Source organism: Amphiprion ocellaris, chromosome 3, assembly GCF_022539595.1.
Source record: "Amphiprion ocellaris isolate individual 3 ecotype Okinawa chromosome 3, ASM2253959v1, whole genome shotgun sequence".
Lineage (NCBI taxonomy): Eukaryota > Metazoa > Chordata > Actinopteri > Pomacentridae > Amphiprion > Amphiprion ocellaris.
Genome location: NC_072768.1, coordinates 10228156 through 10253475, shown reverse-complemented (window position 1 = coordinate 10253475; position 25320 = coordinate 10228156). Strand labels below are relative to the sequence as shown.

Below are 25320 nucleotides of genomic sequence, written 5' to 3'. Positions count from 1 at the left end.
ATAAAGAGTTGAAACAAAACTTGAACCGGCTTTTACCATGCACAACACAGTGCAATGCGAGATAGATTCAGAAACCAATTACAATCATTTAGGACGGTCTAGTTTGCTAAGGTGAGACATTCTCTGGATTGGCTTCACATTTGCTGAGAGCTGATGGGCAGACAAGGTCACTGGATGTACAAGCTCTCATTTAAAACATAGACATGAGAGCAGAACTGGGGTTAGTTGGGCCTATCAGAGCTGTCAATCAATTAATGACAATTATTGAGCAAGGACGCCCGTGGGAGGCGAGAGAGGGAATGAGAATGACCATGGGGGAACAACATGGGGAATGGGACGAATTATGGAGATTGGAAAATAATGACCAAAACTGAATGCTATTACCAGCCCACACATGCAGATCGCTTACTTCCCAACATGTAAAAAGTGCGTCAATCGAGCACCTCGGGAGGGATTTGGACCTTGTTTTATTAATCAAACTACCAAAGTAGAAGATATTCGATAACTTAATAGAATCCGCAAAAAAAAAACACCAGTGAATTTTATGAGCTTAACGAAATTATGTGAGGCGTCAAAAAGAACCATGAATTATTCTATTGGGAAAATGGGCATGATGAAGATGGCTGTTTTTACTAGACATGCAGAAAGTCAGCAAAACACTTCAGATAATCAAAGAAAACTCAGAGGTGACACGACACACTGTCCCACACTACCAAGGTGCTGGTGCCACTGCTGTGCTCATACAAATGAGTACAGGACAGAGTCATGCTCAGCCTAAACTGGAAGAGAGAAAGGAGGGAGGGAAAAGCGTTTTGAAATTCTCCAGCTGGCAGGCTTTAATTTTCCACCATTCTAATTAAAATGCAAATTAAATTTATAATTAGCAACCACAGTATCCGAGAAACCACCTTGTGTGCAGCCCAAACATATGGGGCAACCAGCGGTGGGCAGCACTGTCTCTAGGAGACAACAGAGGTGGGTGGCAGGACTGGGGAGTGTTTGTTCGAGGACGGAGCTACTGATGGCGGGCCGGGGCTGATGACATGGGAGCAGCGCTGTGCTTTAACCTGCTCCTCTCAGCTGGGAGCCCTTGAAGCTCTCCAGGCGCACCAAGGCAGGGGAGCACGGCCCAGTTTACTCTGCTGTCACTGCCCATGTCACAGGTCATTGAATGTGTCACCTCAGCTAGGCACTAGTGCGACGACCAGCACTGCTGGGGTCAACTCCTCTGGATCGAAAGGTTTCTGACCAAAATTAACCTTTGCTGACTCTCAGATAATTAATTTTTCATTGATGGCAATTCTTTGTAAACACAACTCCCCGACATTTTTTACACCCAGTACCATTCAGCCACAGTTAACTCATACCGTACAGATTCTAGCGGAGCATTACAAGAAGAAAGTGAATCAGAGTCCTATTTTTACAGTTTTTCAAGGATCTTAAAATGGTAATGGTAAATATTACAAAGAAGTAATGCATATCTATTTTTGACAGTTTTCTTTTATGTTACTGATTAGAACATGATACTTCCTGGATAATTATCGGGTGCAGGAATTATGATAGGGGCAGATAGTAGTTGACTATCTTTTGTTGTCCGACCCAAGTTAGATCCAGGTCACTGTGGGTCAGAGAAACGCTTTCTCAAAGGTGCCTGCCTTTTCTACTGACACTGCTGAAACAGCACCATCAATCATCCATCAGTTGTCACAGCCTGAAGCTAAGGTCAGAACAAATCCATGTCAAAAGAAAAGGCCACATCTTACCATGCGCTTTCGCTCAGCTGGACAGTCTGCTGGTGACACTGTGTCAAGAGACTGCTATCCTACTCTATAGTCCCCCTCTGTGACTGACTTAGTCAATGAGAAGGTCTCATATGACCTCTTCAACACCCCCATCCCCTTGACACCTGAGTTGGACCACCAACTTCCATTACGCAGTTAAGTGTCTTGACTACAAGACAGACTTATCTGGGAAGCTGTCAGGTGAGTTAACTCGCAAAGCTTTGGGTAGACAATTGGATGTGGCCCTGTGTCACCACTGACACTGTTCCCTCTTACATGCTCCTCTGTAAATGACACTCTTTGGTGTGCAGAGTCAAGCACTAACACGCTGTCATCAGTAATCTTGTGTCGTAAAAGAGCCATTAACAGATGTAATATAAACACCCCTGTATTTCCTTTATTTCCCTCTGTTAAAGACTTCAAAATTGCACTTTTACTGGTGGAATTTCAGGCTTCGACATTTCAGATTGTCCCAAGCAAAGGAAAAACTTAGATTGAATGGTCAGTCGATCATCAGTGCAGTGGATACGTTTTTTACTTCACCACATTGTGGGAATGTGGCATGTCCCTATGTGTCTGACTGGACTGACAAGTTAGACACAAAATGAACCTTTTGAAAATATCCTAACTGCAGCAGTAGACAAAAAAGTCAAAATGATATATGGCTTAACCAAACTGACAGTCACTGTTGGACAAAACATGGCTTCTAAATATAATCCTCCATTGTTTTGCCTTCTCTAAGAAATGTTCTTGCTAGCTGTTTAGTTGTGCCACCTGTTGCCTTGTTAATCATGCTGAGAAGATACTCATAAATCATAACATTCTTCAATTAATCAAGCTGTCAGCGTCTAGGTGAGGGGTCGTGCATGGAAGAGACAGAGGTCATCGGTGTGGTGTGAAAAGGTCATGGTTGTGTGGCATCTCTTATTCTTGGGAAGTGTCAGCGGAGGAGCCAGTGGAACAAAGGAGAAATCAAAGTCCAAGGGACACGAGAAAGGGAGGGTGGGTGAGGCGGCAGGGGAAGCCACACCACAGCCAGAGAAAAGAAGCAGGGTGCAGAGCATAAAGCCAGTCAAATTGACCTGTCATTACATCAAGAGAGCCGTGCCAAGACGCTACATTATCACACTCGCCATACCCTTTTAGATGACAGAGTTCCCGCAACTTACCAGGTTGCTGCAGCACTCCATTTGCATAATTAACAAGTCATTCATGTGTCATTCATGTGACTTTTATTCATTTGTCGGAGACTTCAGATTAAATAGCGTGCATTGGATCTGGTAATTTCAACTGAGTGTCACATGATTATTACTCTAAAAACACAAATTAGTCTTTATTAGTCAAACGAGTCCACCACTGAAGTATTTTGCCATTTCATTATAAAGGATTAAGAAACGTGCAATAATTTGCACACAGCATTGCAGTGTTTGTTTATGTGTCTTGGTTGTACATCTTTGGAAATACTTGATGTGTACACAGACATGCAGGTTCAACAATGGTGTTACTGAAACAAGTCAGTCCAAAATGCAGACATTTCTGACACTGTACTGCACTTATTTTCTGTTCCTCGGTGGTTGAAAATTATTGAGATCCATTTCTGAAGCAGTAATACCACACAGAAATAATACTATGCTTCAGCTAAAAGTACTGCATTTAAATGGCTACTTAAAAGTGAGGAAGAAGTGCTCATTGTGGTGGCAAAATGGGATTTTGTAGTTTTTTTCTATATATATTATTAAATCGGCTTAACGTTCCTTTTTGTTGAAGCACTATTGTATTGTTTATTTTAGCACTGCAGTTGATGGTCAATGTGGAGCTATTTTTATTGTCCTTATGTAACGTGGGTTGTTGCAATGCAACATGTTCATAGAGCTTATTGGATATTTTGCATAAAAATGCACAAAGTAACTGGGAATTACAACTGTGATATTAATATAGTAGAGCAAAAATATATTGTAGGATACAATGGAAATACTCAAGAAAAGTATAACTGCTGCAAATTTGCAAAAGATAAATAAATAAAAAATTTAAGTTTAAAAAAAGAAGAAAAATATCAGTTTCTTCTTTTAGTCTCTTTCCTTTACTAATTTTATTAAATTTAAAAATCTATAAATAACAGAGACATTGATATAATAGAGTCATTCAGAAGTGACAGGTTGTGAGCTGGTTTCAAATCCATGAAAAAAGTGTATTATTTCCACAACCTATTTAGTTTCCAGGGTATCCCTACAACACAGTCTTGCCATAAATTCCTAAAGCCAACTCTGGTGTTTTACCTCTTTCACACTGCTGTAGGCCATTACAGGAAAAGCTCAAACAAACCTCAAAGAAGAAGCATAGGACATGCAGGTTTGAGGTCTATAAATAAACAGTGTTACACAATAGTTCCATTTATTTGTGTTATCGCATTTCTCAAGTACAATGCTACCTCTGGTCTCAGACAGTGCATTCATTTATACAGTAAATGTGAATGATTATTTCCAAGCATGAAGGTAATTAGCAGAATAAGCGCAGCCACTTCCCAGCTCTGCAGCTCGTAAAGGTGAATGAACAACTTGCATTTACTCTGACTGGAAATTATTCTTAACATTACTTTCTTACAATTTTCCCCGTTTCATTTTAATAAAAGCTTGCCATTTGCAGATACGTGTCAATCTTTTCTCGTGCTACACATCTTAAAAGCAAAGTACAAGTACTTTAACCTGACACCATTTAGCACATGAGGTCACTCATTGCTGATAATTACAACATCTGTAATTTCCTGTCTTGATGTGCTATACATCAAGTCTGAACTTTACAGAGCTTGACGTGTCAGTCTGCTCTATGTATTTCCCTTTGCATTAGTGAATCTGAATGACATTTAAGTCTAACAAATGTTGCTACCAGCCTGTCACTGCCCACTCATCCACCACCTTCAAATTTGCAAGTGATTTTAGTCATTGATTACTAAGTGGAAGTCTAATGCAAGTGTATCCAGGCATATTTAAAACATCTTTAATGAGTTCATGTTACCACTTAAGTCAATCACTGCTCTTTTGTTTAAATGGGAAAAAAATTATGCCAAATTTGAGAGAGCCACAATGTCTACAAATCAGGGCACACTTATGATTAATTACCATATAAAATGTGAGAGCACTGTTTTTTTACCTAAAAATTACAAATGTTAAATGTCTCAGATCAGCATAGGATTGTAATTCTAGAGGAAAAAAAACAATAGTTGCAGCGTTTTATATATTTAAGCCTTGCAGGGCATTTATGTGCCATTGCCAATAGGGTTTTTTTTAACAGTTTGATTAAATGCTTTAATCAATCACAATCCCAGCCTGTGTATTAATCACTTCATCAAGCAGTTGATGCATTAGGTTTTTAATGGACTCCATTTATTTTGATTTCTCCTCTCTTCTTCTTATCGAAAGGGCTCTCCCAATCTGGACAGATAAAAAGGGGGATGCGAGAATGGCTGCCTGTAGTGGCGAGAGCTCAGACGAGCCAGTCTCTTAACTTCATTACAATCACTCTGTTCAGACTTAACCAATTTATTAGTGGCAATATGTGCCCTGAGCAATGGCTAGGTAAACCACATAGCTTAGCTCAGATAAACAGGCACCCATTCATTTGTCTCCTCACCTGACACTGTGGTGATGTATGATCCTAATAAGATTAATATCCCCTGGATTTATTCCCTCTTAGTGCCTGCAGGCATCTTTTAATGTTACTCCTCAATGATCTAAGATGGTTTCCAGACTTCTCTGTTGTGAGAACAAGACTAGAAATATAGCTGTTTGGATAAATACTTCAGCTAAGGCTGGTGATAACACTTCGGATGTAAATGTTGGTGCTAACAACCATTTATTGCATAGAGACAAGGTAGCCTGTTCTTACACTTGAACTGTGAATGAACATTCTTTCCTCCTGTGGAGGGGCTGAAAACAAATTTCTAAAACAGAAGCTTCTCTCACAATTACATTTCAAGTTTCTGCTGTATTCAATAACACATTAAAGTAGTCATTGAACCATCATGTTCTGGTCAGAAATGACCACAATTAGCAAACAATCCATCTCCTTTTAAGCCCCCTCCCAGCCAACCCGCCATCACCCAACCACTGCAGCCTCGAGTTTGGATTCACACACAGACTTTCTGTCTCATCCATATTTCCCCCTGTCTGCCCTTCAGCTTCTCCTCTTCTCTCCATTGTGCGCTAAAAAGCTATTGTCTGCATCATCTGAAACTCTGTTCGCTGTTACGAGGCAGCGGTGAAAAACATGAGAGTGCACAGGTTTGGAACGCTGAATAGAAAATTGTACTTAAGTGGTCTTCTCTTGCCCATCACCTCTAGCCTCTACCCTCCTCCACATGAGAAGGGCTGCTGGGGTGGGCTGGAAGGGGAAGCCAGCAGGGCAATAGCAAACTTGAAAGCAGCCAACATTTGCAGCACTCTTGAAAAACAAGCATTTCACACCTGAAGCCTTTCATGCAGGGCCTCGAGGCATCCCCTTCAAGGCATTTAATTGGCTACTGCTTCAGAGCTCGTTCAACGTGCCCATTATGGTGAGCCGACAAGCAGCCAAGTATGTCGAATGAAAAGAGTCCTTCTCCCAGATGGGCCTAGTGGTATTAAAAACTGCCCGATCACTTCTTGTTGACTGGCAGAAGTAATTCAGATGTATGCACATCTACAAATACTTTCAATGAAAGGAGTGAACTGGATAAGATAGAGAATAAAAGACTGGTCTTGGTGATTTCCTTCAGATAGGAGACTCACTCTCAAACGCTGCTGGATGTGGAGATCATGTTGTGATACTAATGTATGTATGATATAAAGAACAGCACATACAACAGATAGCTGTTGTGATAAATGACACTCAACTTCAGCACTGCCGGTAATCAATGATGACATTTGAACAGGCTGTGAAACGTTTCCTTGGTTATTGTCAACTGGTGGAAACACAAAAACACCCTGCAGCATGCCTCCACACATCAACCACTTTGATCATCTGCAGTTCCAGTTGAAATGAAGACATTTGTGGCTCCGCTAAACATATATTTCATGCTTTAATCTCAGCCCTGGGAAGCAAGGCTCTAGGATATGATGTTCCACTTTTGTTTGGCAGTTCTACCTTAAAGATATAGTATTCCTACTTCCCTGTGCCATCTGCCATCTGAAGTTTCACCCATACCAGCCTGAGGCATTGGAGCCCTCACTGGAAATGTTTTTGAGGGCACCCTGACTCCCCATGGATGGACAGCCTTGGGGGAACCAGATAAAGTAGGTGTTTAGTCTCCGGGCTGCTGATGAGGAAGGGATTGGCTTTGAGCTGGGTTGGGACTCATGGGAAATCTGGCGTGCAAACTAATTACGTTGTGCTGCCAAACTGCCTGTGATTACAAAATGGAGAGGCGGCGAAGGTGGAGCTTAGACTTTATCAATTGCCCTACTATTTCTTTTTAAAAGAAAGCAGCTAAAGCTAATGAGATTATTTAACGAGATGTTCTTTTTGTCGAATGACTTGTTGTCTTATTTTATGCCTAACAATTGTGACAGACAGATGGATGGACAGCTATAGTATAAATTATTGAATCCCTAGAAAGAAGGAAAATAAAATAGACCAACGCCACTATCTTCAGATTAAAAAGTTACATCATCTGAAAAATCTGAAGTCTGCGGACGGTTCAGTCAAAGCAAATATCTAATTATTTCTTCCATGTTTCCCCACCTGCCTGTCACACTTTTGGTGAAAGCCACTTAAAAACAGGTTAGTTCACAAATGATCTGCTATATTTGTATTAACGCCTCAGCTGGTGGCACAGACAGCCCCTGAAGATATACACCAGGCAAATCATTAAAGGTACAACGGGGCTAGTAGTTCGCTTTCCTCTACAAGGACCAGACTAAATTTCGGTCTCAATATCGGAATCATTTTGCGGTGATTAAAATGCATTTAATTGACTAAAGTTTGATTTAAGTTACTAAAATATTGGTTTGCTTCTTCCATCATAAATTATTTCATTCTAAATTTACTGCTTACAGTTTTAAGCCTTAAAGGACTGAAAATTCAACACTTGCAGAATAAAAATTTAAATAGTTTAGCATTACTGTGCAGTCTTGCAGAATCACTGTGTTTTTCTGTGCAAACATCAGCCATGAAAACACTGCCTGGAAATATGTTTAAGACTAAACATCTGCAGACATTCGATATCATAGATAAGAATTTGGCAGCTCTCCGTTTAAAAAAAAAAAATCTTGTCTTGTCAGGGTGTAGTTGGAAGGTTGCAATAAAGCGCAGCTAGGATTCTTATAATAGGAAATAAATCTTCCATGTTGCCGCCGTTACTTTTATTACATTATGTTTCATTACACGTGAATGTGCTTAGCAGGTGTCTCAAAGCATTGTGACTTACATATCTTATATTCTAGCTCATAACCCGTTTATACAGTGGGGCACGTCACCAACTCAGATGAAGAACATTTGTCAAGGATGGAATGACAGCACACAATGAAGCAATAACATCCTTTAAAATAACTTTTTCCTTTCTCCCTCCCTCAGTCATTCACCCGCTCGCTCGCTATTCTCCCCCCTGATGGAGGACTCGGCGTCCCGTGGGTTAAAAGAAAGGAACTGATTTTATAAGGGAACAGTAAGCGCAGTCATGGATCTAATCATCACGGGGGGATGCAGGTAACATCAGTCAGTGACATGGAGCAACATGATATCAGACACAGAATAGATCACTGTCTGTGTGGTATACATAGCACCACTCTTCCTGAGACCTCATCCTTCAAAGGGCCAAACTGGTTGTGGTTAGGGAACTGAACTTGGGACAAGAGGGCTGCAGGTTCAATATCTCCAGTCAGACACTGAGCAAGATACTTAACCTGAGCTGCCTCAATGAACATCCCAACTAATAAATAGATGGCATATAAAATGTCAGCGCAGCGCCAGCAGATAGTAGCACAGCAATAATAACACGCAGCTTATATCACAGTATACGCATCTAGATTTATACAGAGGAGGAAATATGTCCTAAAATATGTGCATAAAATATAATGCATTGCCATAGGTAGCAATACTAAAAAATGAATAAACACTTGGGGATTTTTTTCTTCTTCGGTGATTTATTTTTATCTCACTTTGCATGTTACGTTGTGTAATTTGTTTTATGTTTCGCCATTAATCTTAATTGGTTTTATTTTGCATTTGTAAGTCAGACTTGGTTCAGTTTTTTTTTTTTTTTTAAATTTCATTATTTTGTCATATTTTGGGAAATGTGTCTCATTATATTCTGTGCAGCACTTTGATTTAAAAGTGCTCTATAAATAAACTGTATCATTATTCTGTTATTGTTATTATCATGCAAACTACCTGTCTGATGGCTAAACCCTTAAGTAAAGGTATAGTCTCTTTTCTACCTTGGCTCTCAAGTTGCTGTCCAATGCTCACGGAGCAAAGGGAGAGAAATCAATAAACCAACAGGACAGCTAGTCTCTGAGGATTTCACTTTGGATTAAGAATAGAGAAGAAAAAAGAAGAACAGAATGCAATAGCGAAATTGCATTATGACATTATCAAAATCCTCATTGATTACTGATGTGTAAAAATAAAAGGTAATCCTACAGGTAGTAATTGAAACGAAATCCAGCAGCTCAGTGTTCGACTGGGAATGATAGCCAATGACATGACACTAAGCAACGTGAGACAAGGGGCAGTGGTTTAAGTGATCTGGCAGGCGGTACGATGCCCTCCTGTCAGGATCGATCAGTCCTGCTGAAATTTAGAGCAACACTCTAAATTGGTCTTAATGGTGTGTTTCATCCTCCAGTCTCCTCCACACATTGACTGGGAGCCAGTGTCCTTCATCACGCCAGGTTCCTGCCCTCCCTTTCAATCTGGGCATACCACTGATCTCTGCTCTCTGAGGAGAGGGAGAAAATCAGGCCCGGAGCACCCACAGCATCGCGTGGCTTACATCCCACCTCCAATAGTCAGGGAGTTTCCCCTTTCAAGGCACTAAAAGAGGCTCCAAAAACAAACCCCGAGCCCCTAATGTGTGCCAAGCAATTTTCTGATCTGATCAAAATCCACTTCTTGAATATGTGAATTATCAACTAGCAGAGAGGAGCGTACATAGAGCCACCGACGTGAACGAACTGTGTGGTGTGGAGGTGGCTTCTGTCTGGGTCTTTAATGGGGCAGACCCATTAAGGGGCACAAGGAAAAAAAAAAGAAAACAGAAAAAAACACCCTCTATGCCCCTTTTTCCACTCTCTTGAAAAGTAATCTGCTTACATCATTAGGCTAAGCTTGCTGAAACAAATTACCAGATGTTGTGTTCCTTTCTCTCTCGTCTTTTTGTCAGCATTTTAAAATACTCTCCTCCGTTTCCCCTCACTAGCGCCCCCTCCTCTCCGACACGGCCACACAATAAGGCCATTTGCAAATAACAACAATTGGAAAAAGAAAAGTCCCTCCCGCTATTCACAACCCCTATCTGGTTCTGTTCACATCCTTCCATTTTCGGGCGATCCAGTCATGTAGCGGCTAATAACCTGAGAGCAGTGAGGAAGAAGAATGAACCGAAGCAGCCGAGGTCCCCCACCCGCAGTTGCACTTGGTGGGGATTTTTGAGGGTCTAGTTTAGCTTATCACATTAAAACCTATTTAGAGATAAAGGCATGTCCCAGTTCTTATTATAACTCTGTAGCACGCTGAGCATGCAAACACGTATTACAATCCAGTCCCCGTTTAGATATTTCTCAGAGCAAATGTAACATTAACTCCAAAGTCAATAGAAGAGAATTGGGGCTATGTGTGCAATGTCCTTGAAATGCTTTAAATTATCATTTTGATGTTGGTGTGTACAAAGTTTGTTCAAATTCTAAATAAAATTATTACATAAATGACATTGACATGTGGATTGAAAATTCTAAATATTTTTTAAAAAAAAAATCTAAGATTTATTTGTTCTTAATAACAAAGTAATTATCAACACAGCCAAAAATATGTGGCTAAAACTTTTAGCAATTTTGTTCAGACATATAATTATATAGTAATAGTTCTTCAATAATTATCTAATAACAATTGTGGTTATTATGATCATTATTATTATTTGGTATAACCATTCAAATATTCAGTGTAGATTTTAATTTTGTGTCACTACATCTTTATTGTAGGTGTGCAAGAAATATAATGCAGCACACTTTATACATTTTTAAATTAAATATTAAATGCAAGTTTGTCAGATCTTTCCTTTCACTGGTGTTAATCTGGAGAATGCAGTTTTGGCAACATAACCTTACCTTATATTGTTTGGGACTTTTACAGCAAACAGTGTGCAACAAAGCAAAAAAAAAAAAAAAATACTGTCTATCTGGCCCTGACATTATTTTCTTGACACATAAAAGAATACATAAGCAGATATATACTTTAAAATCAAATTGCTTGTGTATTTACTTCTTATCAACAGCCAGGCAGCAATTGTGATTCATAGCAGTCATTTAAGTGATAATGCACTCATTCACTACACTAACAAACACATACCTCCTGGTTATCAGTGTGTCAGCGTCGTTGTAATGCTAGTCGCCAAACAGGAGGCAGAAAACTCAAGATGGTGTTGATTGATAAATTGACAGGTTAATTTTCAGACGGATAATGAGACTAAGACCCTGAAAGGTGGTTGAAAGAAGTCTGTGGCCCTTTGCTCTACCTTGGATGCAGTGCCATCTATCTATTACTGGTAGAACCGCAGCTGAGAGCAGGTACACTCAGGCCCTGCCAAATGCTTGTACCTTCTGGGTTAAATGGCATCTCCAGCTTTATATCTTTATTTTCTCACACCTTTAGAAAACCTTAAACATAAAAGCACGGAAAATTATATCATATTCTGTTGCACCAAGACCATTATATTTCATTATAAAAAATTCTAAAATACAATGTAGAAGTCATGTTAACATTTCATTTGACTTTGAAATATCATCTACAACTAGTTGCATTTTAACTACAACTGATTTTGTCATTAATTCTAATTTTATTTAGTTTTATTTGTTTCAAACCTTTAGAGCGCATTCAGCAAATGCAACTTTTCTATACATATATAGTTTGATCATTTTCGGGACTTCTTTGTGACACATGTTAGACAATATGATACACTATGATTTTGGAGAATACTGTCATTTTCTCCAGTTGCAATTAGCAAAATTGCATGTGACTGGTTTTTAAAGAAACAGCCAGACAATCCAACTTCGGAGCTTAATTAGAGGGCAAACTGTTAGAACAGAAGAGAAGGTTTAACTAGAGGTGACAAAGGTTGCTATATCTTACACACATTTCTACTGCTTGTCACTGCACTGTCCAAGTCTGCAAGCACTCTAATTAAGTCTCTACCAAAGTTACGCAGTAGTTACTCCCCATGAATCAGCACACAATGTAATGCTAATCAAATGCCACTATTTTACTTCCCGACCTAATGCTCATTATTTCTATCTTGTCTATTGTACCTATTAGTGCATTTGTGTGCATCTTTATCTAATAAGGCAGAGAGGAGCTCAGGAAAATCATTCACCAACAGGACGTCAGGACGACAAGACAACCAGAGTTACTGAGCAGGACCAAGTCTCAGTGATTTAAAACTGTAGGAAAATTACAACTCCTTGATGAAATTACAAAATTAGTTTTGTTAATGTCAAATAAATTATAGCTGTGGGGATTTATTGCTATTTCTTTAAAAATACTATCGTATAATAGGACAAAAAGAAGGTCATTTTTGCCCTCTGGTTCTTCCCTGTGCTGAAGCTTCAACAGACCCCAGTCCCTTTTAGATATGCCTCGACCGGATTTTCTGGCATCTTTTTCCCGTTGCCAGTAGCAAGGCAATTGGATGGGAAAGCATTTAAAAATTATCAATTATCTAACAATTAATCTGAAAAACATAATGACTCTCTTAAGTCTCACATGACACAGTTTCATGGATTTATAATCTGGTTTTAGGGTATATTACATTACATTCAGACTAGGTTTTGTTCAGTCAAAATGTGATATTTCTCCCCTTTTTTCCCCGAAATAAGTTTAATATTCTGTCCACGGAAAACAAGCATGTGAGAAAGAACAATTTACATAGCACAATAACCCAGTCTCGCTCTTTGTGTAAGTGTTTCAGTAAAGCAGCAGCAGCTCTATTTACTAGAGCTCTGTTTGATGATATGACGACGGCCATGAAAGAGGACAACACTCTGGATGCAAAATGCACAAAAATATAATTTTATTTCCTATGATATATTTAAATTTGGTACAAACCCCAGCCCCAATAATAATAATAATAATAATAATAATAATAATAATAATAATAATAATAATAATAATAATAATAATAATAATAATAATAATAATAATAATAATATATCTAAAGCCCAACATTGCTGATTTTTTTTAATGAATTTAAACATGAAAATAGATTGTTGTTATATTTTCATGAAAACTCCTCATAACACTTCACACTCTCAAATATATAATGCACGTGCTCAGTGCAAATCACACCAAAACTAAATAAACATCAACAAAAGTATGAAAAAAACCCCAAGCAAACTGCAGAAGAATTCCAAAATGTGCCATGCACATCTACAACACTGCACCGCCACCATTTTCTTCAAGTGCTTTTTGTCTCTTATCATTGAAATCGAGAGCAATTGTGATGAGAAGAATTATGGCTTAGGGACTCATTGTATTGCTGTAAATGCTGTTGATTACCAATAACCGCATGGTCACAACTAGGGGTGCCTCACTCCGCCCATTCATTTGAACAGTGTTCTGAGCTCTGACAGACACCACAAGAACGAAAGGAAGGGTGCAGAGGACACATCTTGGGGGATTCACCCCATCTGAGGCTCCAAAGCACCCAACAGCTTGATCCCGTGTCACTCCGAGGGCATGGCTTGGCTCTCCCTTGATTTGCTTTTGAAATCTAAACGTTTAATTGTGGTCAATGAAAAGGGTTCAAGCAAATGAATGGTTGAAGAATATGAGCGGAGGGGAGGGGCTATTTCAGAGTGTCAGGCTGTAAAATGAGTATACATAAAAAGCAGGAGGGAGAGAAGAGAAAAAAAATCAAGAGGGAATAATGAAATTAGGGATGGGGCGAGAGAGAAAGAGAAAGCAAGGGCTGGAGAACTTGAAGCACTGACCCCTATCGTCCACGGTGAAAAGCAAGAGATTAGAAAGTGTTTCATGCTAATTTCCATGGAGATTTCTGTAATTTCTCAAAAATTACTTCTTCCCGCTTTGATTTGTCCATACCGCCCGGCCCCCTGCTAGTGTTGTCGTGGTGGTCTACTCTATCATGCCTCTGCTCTCGTGGGCCCCTCGATGGCCCCTCGCTGCGGCCAGCCGTCGTGAGATTACTGAAGCAGGGCTGACATCTCTATCAGCTCGCGCCACTGTCATGCCCTCTCCCAACCCCCCACCATCACCCGATCCCTTCTCCCTCAGCCTGGCTTCCTTTCTGCCCACCCACCAACCAGCCCGCCCTTTAGTGCAAACTCTCACAGATCTGTCAGATGATGGCTTCATTGGTTCGCACGGCTCCCCGCAAACTCATACCGGTGGTTTTTTGCACTCTCTCTTCCCGTCTTCTCATCCCTACAAGAAACCTGCACCTCAAGAAAAATCTCTGCACTCCCCCCCCACCCCCTCCCCACCTCCTCCCCACCTCCTCCCATTGTGGACTGTTTCACCTATTGCTATCCCTCAGCCTTCTCTCTCTCTGCCTCATCCTGGTTTGTGCTTCTGCCTGCCACATCAAAGGAGAACCAGGGGTCACGGAGCCACAGGCATGGAATATAAATGCAGCCAACTGCGTGGCAGTATGGGAAATCAATCCTCTAAAGATAGCTCCATACACTTCATGAACCCATCATCAGTCTCTGATACATATAGTAACATATAGGAATTTTTTTGTGGCCTTTTGTGCATTGTATACTGCACGGTATGTGTGTCTGAAAACAACTACTGCTTGCTGTTCTGCACTATTTCTTCTCACATTTCCTTGAGAACTTTCTTTTATTTTCTGACAGAATCTATAATATGGGCTATACATGATAGTATCTATATTATCATATGAATGAATTTTAAGTAAAATTATTTAAATATGTCTATAAAGTGTACCAATTCTACAAACGCAAGTTAGAATCTCCCTTTGTACAAGTCTCTGTGTGTAAGGCGGGTGGTGAAGGAAAAAAAAAACGTCTTGAGAATAAGATCGCAGCAGAAAAATGTAAACAACTTTTGTTAGAGGCCCTGAGCTGATTCAAGCGAGCATTCACAGGTGACGCGTCCTGCAATATGTCAGAAATTTACTCAACTTTGTCTTAAACACCTGGTTGTGAGGCGTTTTGGCTGTAGTGAATGCTGGCAAGATATCTGGCTGAATGGTTTAAAAAAAAAAAACATGACACAGAGGAGCAGCAAAGTCATTGTTGTGAATTCAAAGAGTCTTGAGGGATGAATGGGAAAACTAGTGCGATTGCCAGACACCGACGACTGCGGCAGGGTTGGATGGCTCCATGTGGGGGCGACTGGCTCTGGTTGCTTAGCATTAGTATTAGATAAACACTCTGTCGGAAGATGTCAATGTCTCCATTAATGCCAGAGCTGCCACACAGGCTGTGCTTGAGTGACACAGTGTTTTGTGGGGTGTGACAGGGGTTGTAAATGCTAACTCTCTCTGGCTACATCTCCGAGCCCGGTGGAGCCAAACCCGGCCGACACCTGGGAGCGCCGAGCCACTACACTTATGACACTGAGCAGATAATAATCTAGTCCTCTTGTCCTCATCTAGGCGGACAAATTTAATTCAGACTCGTTCAATTTAACAGTCAATAAAACGACCGTGCAAGATTCTCTATAATTGCAAACAATAGCTGCAATTTAAATATTCTGTCTTCATATTTTAATCTAATAGACTCTGAGTTTGAGGCTTATTCAAAGCTATAAGGAGAGAAAAGGGCTTAAAAAAATCTTTGCTCACTTATCACTCTGTACCAACCACAAGCAGATTAGCCTCATCTGGAAGTGTGGCTACCCCAAAAAGGCTTTTCCATAGTCTTCACAAACCACAATATGGAAGCTGTGTGTTCAGCACAAGTCTGATGCACTTAAAGCCAGCCACAAGTACACATATTCAGCCAAACAATGAGCAGGATATGGGTTTTTCCATGCTTTCACAGAGTGGCCCAGGCGTTTTCCAGTCAGTAATTATATACACACCACTATTCCAGTCAAAAATATTAGATGATTTTTGTTTCAAAAGTTGGGAAATTCAAGACAATTATCTCTATTTCCTCAGAAAAATAAAAGGTTGTATTAGGAGAGCCATATCAGCTGCAAAAAACTAACATAGCCGCTGTGAAGGCAAAAGTGGAAGCAACACTGCGAACCAAGCACGAGTTGTATGTAAAGTTCACAGTATATTTCAGTGTTTTCTCCAATACATTTTACAGTCGGTTGAAATGTTTCAGTCTCAGAAAGTAGCATGGAGAATTAAACTGCCTTGAGCTCAATAATTCTGGCCAGCTAGGAGCTGCTGAGTTGCTCTGCAGGCTGGAGGGCTGGACAGTGTAGTGTACTCTTCCCCCTAATGCCCTGTCCATTGATCTTTCCCGTAACTACAGCTCCCCACAGAAACCCACACAATCTGTGCAGAGGAGTGCTCCTAGGCACCCCCCACTTCAAAAGGTGCATATTTACTCTTAGAAATTTAGAGAAAGTGCAGCTGTGGATGCATCCTCCAACCTCAATCAATGATAGGGCTGGTCCTCCTGACCCCCCCCTGCTGGCTAATAAAGTGCTTCTTAGGCTTGGTGGTTTCCCTGGAAGCCTTATGGGGTTGGTTCAAACTAGCACTTAGGTTTGTTTCCATCGTCTCTTCTCCAAAATTGATTTTTAGAGAAATACTTATCTTGTTGCTCAACAAAGTTCCAGAGTGAATTACTGCAAACAGTTTTATTTTATCCTTGATTTTCTCTTCAGTTTGTGGCATTTCATAACTGAAGTAAACAAATAGCACGTAAATAACAGACCACAGTACAGAATGAGGTTCGACTGCTTGACGCTGTGGGCACCAAGTTTTACCTTTTCTAAAGTAATTGACATTTTTGGTACTAGCAAAAAACTTGAAAAGCGAATACCTGACTATTTTAACCCACATTCAGAGGAAGGGTGATTAAAAACCACAAGTGAACAGCGGCTCTTTTAGGTGCCACATCAAAAAGTCCTTTTTGCATTTCTTTTTATCCTGCGAGTTTATCCGGTCACAATACTCTTGAACAAATGTGCAGCGCCTTGAAAATAATCTTAGAATTAAACAGCTTCATTTTCAAATTACAAAAAAAAAATACAAAATAGATTATTACAGTGTCTTTAATTAGCCTTTTTTTCACAGATTCTACACATGCATTATGTCTACTTAACATATCCTGTTTTCCCATCTTTGACAAAAATATTTCATGCTGGGATGTGCATTATCATAATTGTCATTCCAAATCTTCAAAAACAAATGTGTATCAAGACAGTAGCTAAAATGGACCTTCTGCTGAAAATCAGACAATCAAAATCTTTTGTAATTAGCACAGCGATATTCTAATTACCAATGATTCAAGCTACTCCATGCTGCTTCCTGTGCCCCTTCTGCAACAATTAGAAAAATATATGTCAGCTGTGATTTTTTTCCTTTATTTCACTTAAATGTGAGTCTCCAAAGTGGCGCGGTAGGGGATTTATTCAAAAACAATGACATTTACAACTCTTCTTTGGAAGAACTGCATTTATTCTCTACTCAGCAGGAAAGCCTAAGTTTTAAGTGACTGGACTAAAGGTCTGGAGCAATTTGCATATCTGCACAACAGCACAGAAACTCTTGACAATGTAGCATTCATTGTGCATAAATTAGCAGAAAAAGTAAAACTTCTACCCAAGAAATAATTTTCTACTACATTTGCATTCGTGGCTGCTGTGAAGAGTTACAGTAGCCTGAAAACTAGCGTCCTTGTGACTATACCATCTGACATCCATCATTTGATCATCACGCTCTAGGTGAGTGCCAACCTAACCAGGATTTTCCTTACAGTGTTGATTGCATTCTTCAAGTCTCCCACAATAGTGTTAGCTCTGAAAACAGTGAGAATACTTGTTTCAATGTCATTAATCCTAACATGTTTGGACTCCTCACGTTGACTCTCCCACACATCTCTTTTTCTCCCTTTTTTCTCCCTCAGCACATACTATTGCTCTCACTCTCTCTGTCTCGCTAACATGTTGACAGCAGTTTGTTAGTAGGTATCAGTTTTCAGCGAGCAGGCTGAGAGGGAGAGAGGGATGTGGTAATCATCTCTATCTCCGGCTGCTTGGCAGCGTTCCCCTCGGCATGCTGGCAGACACTTGCCATTGAGCGGCTGTCAGGCAGAAAGGGTGTGGGATGTGGGCTCAAGCTACACAGGTCACGGTCATTTCTTTCCAAAAGCCACTGAAGCTAAAACCTTAAGTGGCATTTGAGCTACCTGCACTGTCAGTTCTGACACTCGCAACACTAACAAGGAGACCACCGGTGGAGAGTCAAACTCGATTATGCCTCCCTGGTGGATTTCCTTAATATAGCTTAGCTACTGCCAGACTTGTTTTCCTAACGGAAAGCACATGCTTTCAACATTATGAGAGTTGTTCTGCACATGTGAGGTAAAATGCAGTGCTTTCTCTAAAAGAGCATAACAGAAATATATTGATATATTTTTATAATATAACACATAAAAATGCATTAATTTATATTTAAACACACAATAAGAAAACTGTCATTTAACATTTTAATATATTCCATAAATTGTTAAGCAGTGATGGCAGACGGCATAGTAAAAAAAAATTTTTTTTCCAAATTTCTGACTAATTGGTAATTTAGGTTGATTTAGTATTTACTGTGAGAGAATGTGTTGAAAGTCACATTAGGCTTTATGAGCCTAGTTCAAGTAGATTATTGTTCTTTACTGTATTTATGAACTGTAATAGATTAAATTGTATATAGTGTATATTAATATTGTTGTTATGGTTAAAAAAAAAAAGTGTGTGCTGTTGTAGACCTGGAGTAGAATGAAAATGATTTTTAATCACATTTCTAAAATCTGTCGTTCTTCAAAGATGCACTTTGTACGTACATCACTGATTTTTTATTTCATTTTTTAACGTGCCAGAATAACATTCATTTCCTTCATCATCGCATTTATTCTGCATTAATTCCAAACTGTCTTTAGGTCACAAACCAGGGCCCCTTATTTTATACTGAATTATTTGGAAATGCAACTAATCAGTAAAAAAACACATCAAGTTCCACCGAAAGGTTAAAACTTTAAACAAAACTGTGTGGAAAAGTAGTCCGACTTCCACAGCTGCAAAATGAATTGTGCTTGACAAGTTGCAGTCTCTCAGAACCTGGACCTGTGATCTTTAGAGTGATACCCTCAAGTTCATAGCAACAAATACCCTCAATCACTCAGGGAGATCCTAAGTCTCTCTGTTGGCCAATTACTGCTTTTCAAAAGCCTGGGGCACCCAGGAAACTTTGACTCCGGGAAATAAAGACCAATCTGAGAGAGAAACATTGCAGCTATTAAAATCTTTATAATTCTGTAAATCACAAGTGATTTGTTTTGCCCCATGGCTTGTTCCGATACATCCTTACTGCTATTGCAAAGGGCATGAGGTGACTGCAATTGAGGAGAGCAAGCTTATTTTTACAACTAAGCTAAGAAAAAAGGGATGCCTTTTTTCTTCTTCTTTTGGAGTGCAGAAGGCAAAGATCTCCTCTGTGTCATAATTGCCTGAAGTGAGAGAGTAAAGGCTCTGGACTCCTGATGTTAGTGTGGGCCTTTCATCAGGGGGGTTTGAGTCAGAGGTGCTATAAAAGATCAGGCACTCTGGAGGATCAGACTCTGTTTTTATTTATGTAATAAAGGCATTTTAAAGAGAGAAAGAGGGAAATTATCACCACTTATCTGTTGTTGCCTTGTCCCGGTCTGGTGCTGTCATTGTTGGGATGCTGTTTTTGTTGATGATTAAGGCTCCCATTATTCGAAGCAGATTTACATTTTCTCAATTATTTCATTTTTGAACTTCAATATTAAGTATGCTATACTGATTAATTTTGAGGATGGATTCCGAAATTAGCCTGCTTATTCAAACAAAGTGGAAGCCAAAAGTGGTAGAGAGGATCATGCAATTATGAGTAAAATCACTCCAATTAAACAGTGCCATGTTAACTTTTAGAGAGCACACACTCGACATAATATAATTACAAATTGGGATGGAAAAATGGAAAAGAAAACACCAACATTATGGAATGAAGCATTTACAGTTGATGGATTCTCAAAAAGCTCTTCTATCCTCTGGTGCTCGGGGTTAAGAATGGCACTCCTCTGCCGCTGCAACGCTCTCCCTCCCAACTGCCACACTCCCCATTCAGCAGCGCTAGGCCCTCTGGTACTACACAAGGGCCCTGACTGAGGACGCTTTGATACTTCAGCCTTTAATCACCAGAGTATCCTCATAGCGCCAAGCTGATGGACGAATGGGTCATAGGAAGGATGTCCCAACCATAAATCAGACTACAGGGGTGACAGCACACAAAATAGGTGAATTGTCCTTGGGTTCGCGATGCTGGCGGCATCCCTTGTGTCCCCGAGTCACACCACCCTTTTTATTATTTGGGAGCGAGTCAAACGGATGCCCTACCAGCCATTCTGCCCTCCCCCTTGTGTTTTTCCCCTAGTCTTTGAGCCCGGACCCCGCTATGAACTGTTTCCAGAGTCAGTTACTGGTGTAATTGAAAGTGCTTTGTCATCGCTTTCAGCCAAACACTGATGGATGTGAAGTTGAATGAGGTTTGGGTTTTAGTTATACGAGTGAGCCTGTGTAAGATTTATCACCAGAGGCTTAAGAGGCTACAAGGGACCATTAAAGCACCACCGCCATCTACATCACAGTGAACTGTTCATTATTATTCATTAAAACAGAATGCCTTTAATATGTCTAGTTTCCCATGTGAAAAAAAATATATAAATGTACATATGTGTTTTTGATGACTGCTGGAGAACAAAAAAAACTATTCTAGTTTTTACAGTAAACTGAGTCTGGTGCCATTAAATAGAGAGTTTAAATAGTGTAGATAAAAAATGAATGCTGGCCTAAGAATTAATAAGCATTGACACTTAATAAGTTTGTACTTCTTTCACATCAAAGCAAAATCAAATACTGCAAAAAAAAAACTTTTTTTCCATTTCTTCATGCGTATTGTATTAGGCTAATGTTTGTCTTTTGCAGTTTTACACCTTCAAAGTTCACTACAGTAAACTGAATAATAAATATTCTCTTAAATTAGGACAGTAAATCTAGAACCACAATGTACATCTGCTGCAAAACCCACTAGTGGTTTTCATATCTTTTCATAATTAGGGTGGTCTATGGAAAACCTATGAAACCATTTAATTTCAATTCTGAGTCAACATCCACATGCAAAGCGTGGGAGGTGTGCTAGTTCTCATTGTCTCCCACTTATTATAGGCTGCCCCCAGCTGCCTGGGCTGTGAGGGCCTGGATCCTGGCTCACATCCAGCTCGGCTCTGATCTGGGCCTCTTTGTGATTTGAGGAGTATAGAGCTTTGCTGGGCTGCTGTCCTAGAGCCATGTTGGAATGCAAGAGCAGTGGTGGAGGTGCAGAGGGAAGTGACCTCACTGTGTGATGCGAGCAAGAGTATGGGGCAAGAGTTACACATTGAGGTTGGTTGGATTATAAATAAAGTAGTGTGTGGTTTCTGTGCTGCAGCCGGGAAACAGGAAAGGTGAATACCAGTGCTCACAGCACAGTTGTAAATGGTGCCCTATCCGAACATTGGCTCAAGGCTGCCAAGATAGCATGGCCAAATAAAGTAGATTCAATAAAAAAAAAAACAATATGTTGTCAAATTTCTACACATTATCAAAGAATTTCTTTTCAATTGTTTATTTATGAGTTTTCTAAATGTTCTATTGTCTGATTAATGATTGCAAGTATTATTTTCTGCTTTCTTAAGATTTTATGTTCCTTGCTTTTGAAGATGAGTTGCAGGCTCATACTCAGTTGCAGGGAATTACATTTTTTTTCTAACATTCATGTTTTTGTACTAGTGTATTAATGTGTGTGGTATAAAACTATAAGTTATATATCCTTAATGTAAAAAGCTGCCTTTACTACAAATTAAAAATATATTCTTGCCAACCTTTTTGATTATTACATTAGCGAATGCATTGACATTGAACAGAAAGGGGATGCTCATGACTGACCTTTCTGAGACCTGTCTCCATGCGGGTCATCATGCGGAGCTCAGGAGGAACAAAACACCAAGGCTTCTCCAAAGGCACAAACACCTGGGGGGAGAGACAAAGGCAACTTCACTTTAACAGGAAGCACAGTTCCAGGATAAACACTGCTTACCTACATGCACCACCAGTGTGTGAAACTTAATATGGCTCCCAGGACATTCCACTGCAAGAATAAAATGTGGATGGGAAAACAGAGTTACTACTTTTGTAGTTTTGTGCCTGTTTCTGCACCATTTGTTGAAGTTTATCAGCACCAGCTGAGCTAACTTTTCCGTTTTATTTCAGTTATGCTGAATGCTGAACATTTTCTCTCTCGCAGCCAAAATTAAACACTCTCACATTTTCAATGTAGCCTCCTAAAAAGTGTAATTTTCTATATTAAGCATTTCGTAATTCTAAATGTGGACAAATCTCTCAAGAAGTAATCAATAGATATGCCGTTGCCTGTGGGAAAATTAGCATGGTAAATGAACATTAACTCGCAGATGGTTGGGTATGGGGCATCGTTGTGGCTCCTAACAAACAATTGATTAACTTGTAAAATCCCATTGCCCAGCTGTTATTCAGGCTGTTTACCATAAATAAAAGAGGGGGAGTAGAGAAAGGATCCAGATGCTTTGAGTGCAGCAGAAAGGCAATCTGTCATTGTTCTCAACTAACACTGATGGATGCTGTTTTGAATGGGGATTGGTTTTAGTTAAACATGACAAAGTGAGGGATGACACGCCATTGGTCACAAAGGTCTGAAGGTCCAGCAACGCCTCAGCAGTTGCTTTTTTCAGCCAAGACAACCTCTTGTTCATGTATCAACTGCCAATAAAGGGAAGATGTTGCCGGTGCAGGCTTTCAGGTTTGTTTGTTTTTGCTGTGTGTGGGAAAATGAACAAAATGAACAAAACTTCCACACAGACGAAACCAAGATGGCAGCCAGATGATCAGTTGTTTCCTATTTTTCCACCTCTGCCTCAATTTATTTAAAAAGGAGCTGTGACTCCATAAAGGCCAATATGGGCCAGATTTGAGACGAGAACTTCCAGTATCGTATTTGAAGCTCAAAAGTTCAGTACAATGAAAATATTGAAAACTTCTTGATTTTCATAAAATTCCCAGCAGATTCTAACCTCTAGATGTCAAAGAAAGTTGTTGTGAACTTTGTACATGAACTAGAACCAACCATACTAAAATATGCAAAATCACTTAGCTATAAAGTAGTGATCACTGTGTTTATGTAACAAACCATATACATTGGCAGAAAATCAAACCAAAAGCCCGGAGATCTGGTAAAGCCATTAACTGCAGACATCTATGTCTGGATATACAGCATGATATAAAAATGTGAAAGACATGATGTGTTTTGAAAATACTGCTGTCAGTGGACAGAAGTATCGGAGGAAAATCCAGTCTCAACCAGACTTCAGTGTGATGTCAGATGGTGAACGGTCCAGTAAAACCTGCTTTTCACTGGCGTGTAAAATGCATATGGGCTGCTCTTCCAGCTGCAGAAGATCACATACAGGTTCTCAGTGCAGAATGACATCAGAGAGCTGGAAGGAACAAGACAAGCATTTCTTTGGATGGAGACTTGGACGTCAGGCCTCAGAAGTTTCCCAGATGCTGCTGGGAGGTGAGGGGGATCGACCAAGCACCCCCGAGGGACGGTTCAAGTGAAGACTTCTGCACAACTCATCATTCATTGTCAAATATGGTTGAGAAATAAAACACCTTCAAACATACAATATCCTCTTTTTTTATCTTTTATCACTGACAGTTTACAACCGCAGTTTGAAGATTTCAAGGTTTTCGTTTTCAATCTAATCAGCAGCCAAAGGCAATAGAATTCCAAGGGCGTTGTCAGAGAGAACACAGCGAGTCCATCATCCTTTGGTAGAATATAGTGTAAACCACATGCATATATAACATACCGTATTTATGTATACAATCTGCCACAAAATTAAAAAGCCTGATATGTGAAGTGAATAACATCTTGTTTCAATGCAATGTTCTTCTAGGAAACTTTGAGTCCTGAAATTCATGTGGATGTAAGTTTGTCATATACCACCCACCTAAACATTTCTGCAGACCAAGCATACCCCTCTAGTAGCAACTGCTCTTTCAAACAGCAGCAGCCTGCTCTATCAGGACAATGTTTCCAACTACACTAAAAACACCAAAACTTCTCAGGAATGACTTGAGGAACATGACAAAGAACCCACACTATTGTCCCAATACAAGGCACCGATAGAGATCCCCAGTAGTAACATGTCCATGGCTTATTGGGTCAGAGCTCTTTTTCCAGCACAAGGGCACCTACACAATATTAAGTGGGTTGTTTTAATGTTGTCTAAGTAGGTTTCTATAGATTTAGATATCTCCAGATGCATAATTGTAGAATTTAATGGTAAATATTTGATGTCTTTCTCAATTAAATATAGGCCCATTATACACCAGTTATCTTACTCTATATGCTGTTCAGATGAAATGCAGATAAAAAAAGTCATGAACAAACCTCAAAGCATGCTTGTGTTTATTCAGTTTGGACAGATGACGTAAACCTCTACCAGTCAGGTTGTAGCGTACATCTTTGTCTGTCCAGACTTGACCTTTTGGATACAAAATGTCATCAGTTCGTCATTTTATCAAGTCAAACATTTGTGTAAAACTGTGTCATAAACAGTGCATGCATTTTTGAGCTATGGTAAATAATGTGTTATATCATTGAAGGTACACTTTTATTTTTAACAATATCAAAGAGTACAGTTTAAACAAACAACACAGGAAAAAGTAGATACATTCACCAGTAGAGTAGTTTGTAATAATGGTTTAATTGAGGTACAAGCGTGTTAAGTTTTATTGTGTGTTGTAAAGTGTCCCCGGTGTGTGCAGCACAAAGACTAAAAGCAGTTGAACTTTGACCACCAAATTTTAATCAATTAATTCATGAGTCAGCACATTTGTGCCAGATGCAATTAAATTCCCTCCAGGCATTCCTGATATATCGCCTTCTCAAAAATGGGGCGGGCATGCAGTCACAGTGACCTTGAGTCCAAATATGAGGAAATTTCCTCGAGGCATCCCCTAGGTTTCGCATTCACCAAACATGTTATGGCCAAAAACTGTTTTTGTGAGGTCACGGTGACCTTTGGCCACTAAAATA

General features: G+C 39.7%; 1 long non-coding RNA gene across 2 annotated transcripts in view; it reads right to left on the bottom strand.

Annotated features, from left to right (window-relative positions):
- The window catches only part of LOC111564875 (uncharacterized), an 84559-nt gene that overhangs the window by 43162 nt on the left and 16077 nt on the right, over nucleotides 1-25320 (bottom strand). For both annotated transcript variants that reach the window (XR_008601228.1, XR_008601227.1), the window contains exon 3: nucleotides 22128-22211. This is a non-coding gene — a long non-coding RNA (uncharacterized LOC111564875). The remainder of the gene's footprint in view (nucleotides 1-22127; nucleotides 22212-25320) is intronic.